Below are 10,246 nucleotides of genomic sequence, written 5' to 3'. Positions count from 1 at the left end.
GAAGCATCCATAGTCCCCTCCTCTACCTTGCACGGTGTGCTAACGAGTCCACCCCCCTCTCCCTTCCCCACACCAAATCCGTGGAGACGGTAAGTACGGCGTATCCCCAGATGGGGAGTGTAAATGCTTGTTCTTTGTAAATGAAGAACATAATTAACATTAAATTAAGGTAATACAAATGAAGACAACCCAGAGCCTGACAGGATGAGTGTTTGGGGAGGCAGTACAGAGGAGTGATTCATATTTTTAATTTACTGTGCAAATAGACTAGCAGGGCTTGGGGGGAGGGGGAAGGGCCGTCTAAGTGGAGTGGGGATTCTTCCCCCCACTGTTGTTTTGCTGTGCTTTAAGCACACAATGACTATTAAAGTCAACTGCCCATATAATGGGACATCTCCTACATGACTGAGCTCCGAGAGGCAGCTTGGTATAGCCATAAATCCTTTTAGTGTTGTCTGCCTGGTACACAACCTTGGGGGAGCAGCAAGAGATCACTAGGTAAATATACACCTTCTTCCACCCTAAGGATGTCCTGGGGAAGGTGCCTTCGGCCTCTGCCCATCAACTGGCTTGGAGAAAACTTCTCCACAGCAGCCTTCCCCAACCTGGTGCCTTCCAGATGTGTTGGACTACAACTCCCATAATCCCCCAGCCCGCTCTACAACATTACAAGATCTATGAGAGAGCTCACGAGTAATGACTCAGAAATGGAAAGGTTCCATACTTTCTTGGAATACATATCCACCTAGCCAGCCTGGATGGGACTTCCTCTGGCTCCTGGTTTATATCGCCTGCCTAGCATCGATGTAGCAAAAGTCACAAACAAAGCTAGCCTGAAACCAAGTAAGAAACAGCCTGACCTAGAAGCGCTTATTAAAATAAAACAGTGGCTGAGGCACATTTTATGAGGTCCAGCTTTTTATCTCTTGCTTACCAAAGCATCATCCCCATTTCTGTCTCAGGGTAAGCATACTTACTCCATTCTAGAATGCCTGAAAGAGGTATTCTGAGGTTTTGATTCACAGTCTTCAGTGATGAGTACATGGCAGTGTTCAGATGGCATTATTGTTGGGAACATTCAGAAACAATTGAGTGGCGAAAGACTCCATTCAGACTCGGGTTTTAGGCCCTAGAATCGAGGCCATGTGGAATCAAGTGACCCCTGCGATTGTGTTGACCTCCATTTAATCTTTGTTGCTGTAAAGAGGAAAAGTTTTTTACTTAAACAGATAATTTGTTATTAAATTTCACAATAGTCTAACCAAATAAAAATAAATACTAATATTTAATCAAGGGAAATGGTTAAGCTCATTCACTGCTTGACACCTTTTATGTGTGATGCGTTACAGCACTTGCTTGGTTTGTATAGATATGAATAAGGTGTCAAATACATACAGAAAAAGAAAGGTGGGATATAAATTACGTGTTTAAAATGTGAGAAGCATGCGTGCAACCTTTGATCACTAGGATTTTAGATGGCAGAAGGGGTTATTTCAACCTCCTGCTGTTTTTTGCAGACAGTCACAACCATAAGTAGAGACCATCTCTTACCCTGCCCTCCGCACAAGTCCACACATGAAACAGGTTCATAGGAACACCCCCCCACACACACACGTTCATTGAAAGGATGAAAGAGCAGACTTGGGAATCAGTTTGGGCTAACCCTGTCCCCTGCCACTGATGAGAACAGCTGTGCTGGATCAGACCAAAGGCCTTTCTAGTTCAACTTCCTGTTCTCCCAGTGGCCAACCAGATGCTTATGAGAAGCCTGCAAGCAGGACAAGAGTGCAATAGCACCCTCCCGATCGTGTTCCCCAGCAACTGGTATACAGCCATACTGCCTCCAGTACTGGAGGTAATATATAGTGATTATGGCTAGTAGCCACTGCTAGCACTGCAGCCCTGCCGTTGCTGGGGAAACTCTTCTCCCACTATCTGTGCGTTCGGATGGCATGGGAAAGGGCTGTATTTGCATACTAGGGCATGCACAGGAAGCTCCTCTGCGAGAGGGGGAAGCCAGGTCCCCCGCCTTCTGGGGTGGAGCACTATGTACATGGAGCCCTTTCCTATGTGGGTGCATGCGTGGGGTGGGGTGGGGTAGGGTGTGAGCTCAGGGTACAACTCTATTCCCCCCTCTCCATATTCAAGGAGTGATTGAACACCTCTCTTGTCACATATTAATGGAGGTCCCAGGGCCTAGTCTTAAAGGCATATGATGTAGCAACTTTACTGAAGGTTGTCTTCCTCTGGTCAGTCCTTTGATGAGAGACTGCCTGGAAAATGTGTGTATATTGCTTTGAATTCCATTATGGACATGGACATCATCATCACCATCTTCATCAACTACTTAGCTGGAATATTGAGCTCAGGGCCTAAACCGTTAAGGCCACTGCCTAAACTTTAGGGCCTAAACTTTTAGGCAAAGAGGTTAGTGCTCATTGCCACTGTCAGAGCTGCCCTTTGTTGCCAACAGGACAGAAGGACAGCCTTGTTTCTCAAAATCCTTGACTGTGAATGATTCTACATATTACACAGAACAAGGAAGTAAATGGAGGTATTAGAATATCTCTTTTTCTGAAAGGGGTAGTGCCTGACATTGAGGTACCTTGTCTAATGCTGAAAGATTTTGTTGCCTGAGGCAGAGCAGTTAATGCCCCCCCGCCGAACCCCCAAGCAAAGTGCATCTTTGTTGTTGTTGTTGTTGCTGTTGAGTTGTTAAGTCGTGTCCGACTCTTCGTGACTCCATGGACCATAGCACGCCAGGCCTTAAGGCCAGTCAGATATTTTAGAACTTGAAGCAGAAAATCCTGTAAGTGCCTCTACTCTTTCCTGGCAGTAAAAATACAATACAACAATATTAAATTTCAGAACACTCAAAATCAGCTGCCTGAGGTGGTCACCTCACTGGGCCTAATGGTAGGGTGGCCACTTACACATTGCCCCAAAAAAGATGAAATTCATCATGAAAAAAAGAGGGCTAAGAGAAAACATTTGCATAACATTTGCACATGTGAATGTATATGTATACACAAATGTAGAAATAATTAGAATTTAACTAGAAATACACTATATCTTATCATAGCAGGGAAGATGTCCCAGGTGACCTGCGTGCCTATGTAATCTGCTGTCTAGATGCTAAGTGCTGATAGGCAACTTCAGGGTCCTTGCTCTCCCTTGTTGAGGTTCTTCATCTTTCAATTGGCCTTAAATAGAGGATACCTTCAAATGCAGGATTGTCCTCTGACAGCCCTTCAGATATGTGACCATGTATACTCTGTAAGTAGGACACATGGCCACCTTACCTAATGGTAGGGCCAGGCTCCAAGGGAGTATCATCTCAATGAATATGGAATGTAATACAAATGTAAACATGTATAGGCCAAAATGCTCATTTGTATTACAAATCCTGCTGTTCCACTTTCTCTTCCACAGAACAATAATCAGGCATTTAACAAAAATTGCACATAAAGGCTCAAAATCAATTTCAGTTTCTCATATCTGATCTAATTTTTGGATCAAGCAACCTCCCTTGTGGACCGTGGGAATGCTGTGGACTTAATATATTTCGACTTCAGCAAAGCTTTCGACAAGTGCCCCATGATATCCTGATGAGCAACTAGCTCAAAGTGGGCTAGATGAAACAACGATCAGGTGGATCCACAGTTGGCTACAGAATCTGACTCAAAGAGTGCATATCAATGGGATCTTCTCAAACTGGGGAGAAGTAACGAGCGGGGTACCACAGGGTGCAGTCCTGGGCCCAGTGCTTTTCAACATTTTTATTAATGACTTGGAGGTGGAGGTGCAGGGAATGCTGATCAGATTTGCAGATGACACAAGATTGGGCAGGACTGGAGCGCTGGGCAGAAAACAACAGAATGAAATTTACTAGGGATAAATGCCAAGTTATGAACCTAGGAAAAAGAAACCAAATTCACAGTTACAAGATGGGGGTTACTTGACCACGGTGGTACGGGTATTAGTAACCTCAAGACTGGATTACTGTAATGCACTCTATGTGGGGCTGCCCTTAAGGCTGGTCCGGAAGCTGGAGCTAGTGCAGAATGCAGCAGCTTGGCTGTTGGTGGGAGCTGCCCCTTTTCAGCATGTAACTCCTTTGCTGAGGTAACTGCACCGGCTGCCTATTTGCTACTGGGCCAGGTTTAAGGTATTAGTACTAGTGTACAAAGCCCTAAACAACTTGGGACCAGGATACCTGAGAGAGCGCCTCCTTCCTTACCAACCTGCCAGGTCACTGAGGTCATCAGAGGGCATGTTCCTGGCAGTTCCACATGGACCCATGGCCCGGTTGGAGTCCACCAGGAAAAGAGCCTTCAGTGTGGTGGTCCCCTTCCTGTGGAATTCCCTACCTTAGAGGTCAGGCAGGCGCCAACATTGTGTTCCTTCCGGTGCTTCCTGAAGATGTTGTTCTTTCAAGAGGCCTTCCTTGCATGACCAGCCATGGTTTGTTAAACTCCACTTTGTTGGGGTTTGTCTTTTAAACAAAAATGTTTTAACTCTTTTAACCATTGTTTTATTATTTTATCATGTTGTTCACCGCTCCAAAATCTTCTGATGAGGAGCAGTATATAAATATTGTAAGTAAGTAAGTAAGCAAGTAAATAACTTGGCTCAACAACAGTACAAGCAAGAAGGATCTTGGAATTGTTGTAGATCACAAGCTGAATATGAGCCAACAATGTGATGTGGCTGCAAAAAAGGCAAATGCTCTTTTGGGCTGCATTAATAGAAGCATAGCTTCCAAATCCCGGGAAGTACTAGTTCCCCTCTACTCAGCACTGGTTAGGCCTCATCTGGAGTACTGTGTCCAGTTCTGGGCACCACACTTGAAGAAGGATGCAGACAAGATGGAGAGGGTTCAGAGGAGGGCAACGAAGATGATCAGGGGACTGGAAACAAAGCCCTATGAAGACAGACTGAAAGAACTGGGCATGTTTAGCCTTGAGAAGAGAAGACTGAGGGGAGATAGGATAGTGCTCTTCAAGTACTTGGAAGGTTGTCCCAGAGAGGAAGGCCAGGATCTCTTCTCTATCATCCCAGAGTGCAGGACACAGAATAATGGGCTCAAGTTACAGGAAGCCAGATTCTGGCTGAACATCAGGAAAAACTTCCTGACTGTTAGAGCAATATGACACTGGAACCAATTGCCTAGGGAGGTGGTGGGCTCTCCCACACTGGAGGCATTCAAAATGAAGCTGGACAGCCATCTGTCAGGGATGCTTTGACTTGGATTCCTGCATTGAGCAGGGGGTTGGACTCAATGGTCTGATAGGCCCCTTCCAACTCTTCTATTCTATGATTCTATGATATGAAAGTGACAACCCCCCACCACCGAATATCTGAAAAAACTGAGTCTTTTATTTTCTCTGTTCAGTTTGGACTTTGGACTGTGGATGCTGGACATGGACTGAAAAATTACAGCAAATAATGGTGTGTGTGTGTGTGCGTGCGCGCGCTTTGGGGCAGAGGACTAATATATCTTGTTTTGATCAGAGAGTCTAGATATTCTGTTTTGTTCTTTTCTAAGCACAGAAATCTCAACTTCAATCATAATTGCAGATAATACAGATAGAGGATTGGGACCATAGAGGCGGGGAGGGGGACTGAATTAGGAAATTTTCTTAATTCACTTGCCGAATGTGGTTTTTTCCCCCTCCCAATATTACTAATTATAGATTCTTGGGATTTAATATCATAGTGTAAATACACTGAATTTTACAAGTTAATAATTAATGTTATTGCTTTAAAAATCTACAAGTCTTTCCATGTTTAAAAGTCTTCATGTGAAATTTCCAAGGCAGAATTGAAAATGTTCAAATTTCAAAACATTACATTCCAATTTCGAATTTTTGTCAAATTCCAGCTTGATGTAGAATTTAATTGTAACTCTACAGGTCTACAACTCCCATCAGCCCAGGCAGCACGGCCAATGGTCAGGGATTATGGGAGTTATGGTCCAAAACATCTGAAGGGCAGCGAGATGCCTACCTCTGCTGTAGACGGCCCTGCAAGTTTCTGGACCCACCACTACAGAGCAAAGCAACTGTGCAAAGCCTGGAGTTGGTACAGAGTTAGCCTCCAACAGATTAAAAATCAAGACTGAAGTACTAGGTCTCTTAGGTCTTTGCCTCCCACTTCCGCCTGCATCAACAGAAAGTATAAGCACAGCCTAAGATCTAGTAATGGAGAAGACTCTTACGAGTCCCCTGGACTGCAAGGAGGTCAAATCAGTCAATCCTAAAGGAAGTCAACCCTGAGTGCTCATTGGAAGGACAGATACTGAAGCTGAAGCTGAAATATTTTGGCCACCTAATGTGAAGAGAAAACTCTCTGGAAAAGACCCTGATGCTGGGAAAGACTGAAGGCAAAAGGAGAAGGGGACGGCCGAGGATGAGATGGCTAGATAGCATCACTGATGCAATGAATATGGACTTGAGTACGCTCCGGGAGAGAGCGCAGGACAGGAAGGCCTGGCGTGCTATGCTCCATGGGGTCACGAAGAGTCGGACACGACTGAACGACTGAACAACAACAACAACAACAAGATCTAGTAAACATAGGACAGGGAACGAGGGACTGGAAGGGAAGCAGCCAACTCCACTTCCCCCTTAGCATCTTTGATTGTCCTTGATTTGGGGGCAGAGTTCCAGTTCACAGGGGCTTCAGTATTACTAAACGGCAGCACAGAGAATGCTGGGCTCACTCTGGCAAAAATCAATAAATGAATAAATAAATACAGGCAGCAAAGAGGCCTGAAATGATTCTCGTTTGCTGGGAATGAGAGACACCAAGTGTAATTTAGGGTTTGATATTATGAAAGCCTTGCTGCTCTAAAGCAGCAGGATGCTCAGCGGCTCATTAATAAAGGATAAACTTGGAGTCTATTTACAAGGCACTTTTTGGGATTATTTACACTCCATTATACATACATAATGTTGCACATATTTACCGCTTGGCTCAGTGGTGAACAGAGGATTTGAGGGTGGGTGTCACACCCCTTTTGCCCCACCCCTTCCTCTTCAAATGATGACACTCTATGGGAGGGGGGCAGATCATCAGGGAAGTATGCAACAGGAGAAGATCTTGGTCTACTTTCTGAATCAATATAGATAGGAACCAGACAACCTGTCTGGATCCCAGTGTAGCCTGTGGCATTCTCCAAGTACCTGGCTCTGAAGTGTGGCAACCCATTTCTGTTACAAACATAAATGTCCTCCTTCCCCATCTCATCCACAGTCGAATCCTAGAGGCATGTCAAGATTGTCATACATACTGCATCTATGTAAGTCGAACATGTCAGAACTTGACCCAAAACAATAAAGCAATTCTTATAAGAGGTAGTTATGGTTGGTTTTGTTAAGTGGTAAATGTGGAAGTGCAGGGGCTCATTATGGTAGTACCCATAGCCCTGCCCCCAAGGAGAGTCCAAAAATGCAGGCAGCTGAGAAAACCAGTTCTCACAGTTTTCATCTCCACCTGGAGCTGCTCTTCTGTAAATCTAACGGGTTTTAATTGCCCCTTCAAGACCAAGCCATCCCACAACACTTTGCATTATAACAGGGATGGCTCACAACAATATATTACTGCTGGGAAAATCCATTTCTTCCCCACCTATTGTGAGGATTTCAGCTATGTTCAGAGGAAACAAGAAAGCCTGCGAGGATTGGGCAGATGATGTCATTTTCCCTGCTAATCAAAAAGCCCCAGTGCTTCAATCCTGTGAGCCCTTACTCTACTACACCACTGGCTATGGTACCAGTTAGCTTAATGACAGTTCCAGGTAAATGGGTTGAAAATATTGTTAAAGATAAAATAGTAAGCATATAGAAGGGCAAGTCCTGCTGAAAAAGAATCAACATGGCTTCTACAAAGGAAAGTCCTGTCTCACTAACCTTTTAGAGTTCTTTGAGAGTGTCAATAAACATGTAGACAGGAGTGATCTGGTAGACATTGTTTATTTGGACTTCCAAAAGGCTTTGACAAAGTCCCTCCTGAGCAAACTTAGCAGTCATGAAATAAGAGAGGTCCTCTTATGGATCAGTAACTGGTTAAAGAACAGAAAGCAGAGAGTAGGAAGAAATGGTAAATTCTCCCGATGGAGGGATGTAAATAACAGGGTCCCACAGGGATCTGTATTGGGACCAATGCTTTTCAACTTGTTCATAATTTATTTTTATTTTATTTTAAAAATTGCTTGATCTGTAATTAGGAGTGAGCAGTGAAATGGCCAAGTTCACTGAAGACACCAAATTATTTAGGGTAGTTAAAACAAAAAGGGACTGTGAGGAGCTCCAAAAGGATCTCTTCAAACTGGGAGAATGGGCATCCAAATGGCAAATGTGGTTCAATGTAAGCAAGTGTAACGTGATGCATGTTGGGGCAAAAAATTCCAACTTCAAGCATAACTTGAAGCAATCTGAGCGAGCAGTGACTGACCAAGAAAGAGATCTTGGGGTTGTGGTGGACAGCTCGATGAAAATATCAACCGAGTGTGTGGCCGCTGTAAAAAAGGCAAATTCCATGTTAGGTATAATTAGGAAGGGAGTTGAGAATAAAACTGTCAATAAAACTGTCAACTGCTTTCATACAAATCTATGGTGCGACCACACTTCAAATACTGTGTACAGTTCTGGTAACCGCAGCTAAAAAAAAGATATTGTAGAATTGGAAAAAGGGCAGAAAAGGGCAGCTAAAATGATCAAGGGGCTGGAGCAACTCCCCTATGAGGGAAGATTACAATAGCAAGGATTGTTTAGCTCAGAAAAAAGGCAAGTAAGGGGAGACATGATAGAGGTGTACAAAATTATGCAGGGTGTGGAGAAAGTGGATAGGGAGATATTTTTCTACTTCTCTCATAATGCTGGTACCTGGGGTCATCCCATGAATCCGATTGGTGGGAGATTCAGGACAGATAAAAGGAAGCACTTCTTCACACAGTGCATATAGAATTCACTACCACAAGATGTAGTGATGGCCACCAATTTGGATGGCTTTAAAAAGGAGTTAGACAAATTCCTGGAGAAGGCTATCAATAGCTATTAGTCCTGATGCCTCTATGCTACATCCAGTAATCAGAGGCAGTGCGCCTATGTACACCAGTTGCTGGGGAACATGGGCAGGAGGGTGCTGCTGCACTCATGTCCTGCTTGTGGGTTTTCCCTGGGCAGCTGGTTGGCCACTGCATGAACAGAATGCTGAACTAGATGGACTCTTGGTCTGATCCAGCAGGGCTCTTCTTATGTACCATAAGTCAGTCACAAGCATGATGGGGTCACCTGACAGCCTGGCAAAAGATGCAGACACAATCATCAGACCTCAGACTGTCTGTCATTGCCTAAACTTACTGCAGGTCATGGTGTCATTCCCAATGCACACCCGCAGTGTCGGCATTGCTGCAGGCAGGCAGGAGCGTGGGGACGCAGTAATCTCATGGAGCATTAAACCTGAGTAGAGAGAGAAATGTTCTTGCTCCTACCTGTTTTGCTTCCAGAAACAGGCAAGCTACTAGTTTAGATGGATCTTTTTGAGTCATGCAAATGGTTAAACAGCAAATACTGAAGTGAGCCAAAGCTCAAAATAACCCAAAGCATGTGACACCAGAGGACTGAAAGGAGATGCTTGCTGACGTGAGCCACACTCCGAAGAAACATGTAAGGGCTGTGTTGAAATCCATGGGACAAATCCATAGTCCCAACTTTCTCAGGATTGAGGTTGTGGCTCTAAGTAACAATTATAGCTGCAAGAGTACAGGTGTGGCCAAATCATGGCCTTATGCCAAATTTGCCCAGATCCAGTCAGATTGCAACAGCATGTAAGTATGGCCACAAGGGGTGCTATTCTGTCCCACAGGCCATGGACAATCCCATCAGATCTCTGACGTGACTGCCCAGAAGCATAGCCAGCAGTAGCATCTGGCAAAGTTGGACAACAGCCTTGGAATTAAACACTTGGGATTCCAGCAAAGCCTCCCTCTCTAAATCAGCAGACATTCTGATGGCCTGATCCTAAACATGTTTACTCAGAAGTTTATAGTCCCAATGAGTTCAACAGCTTTTGCTTCCTGGTGGGTAATAAAGTAGGATTCCAGCCTAAATTTTCAGATTTATACAGCCGTGCAAGCCAAGCATCCACTTGAGATTACTGACCAACAGGGACATCTAGTGGTTACTCACTGCAAAATCTTTCAGTCAGCGTGAACAAATAGCATCTTAGGAGAACCTTTCTC

Source organism: Heloderma suspectum, chromosome 3, assembly GCF_057233095.1.
Source record: "Heloderma suspectum isolate Gila_16-S chromosome 3, 16-S_ref, whole genome shotgun sequence".
Classification (NCBI taxonomy): domain Eukaryota; kingdom Metazoa; phylum Chordata; class Lepidosauria; order Squamata; family Helodermatidae; genus Heloderma; species Heloderma suspectum.
This window is presented reverse-complemented; position numbering follows the sequence as displayed.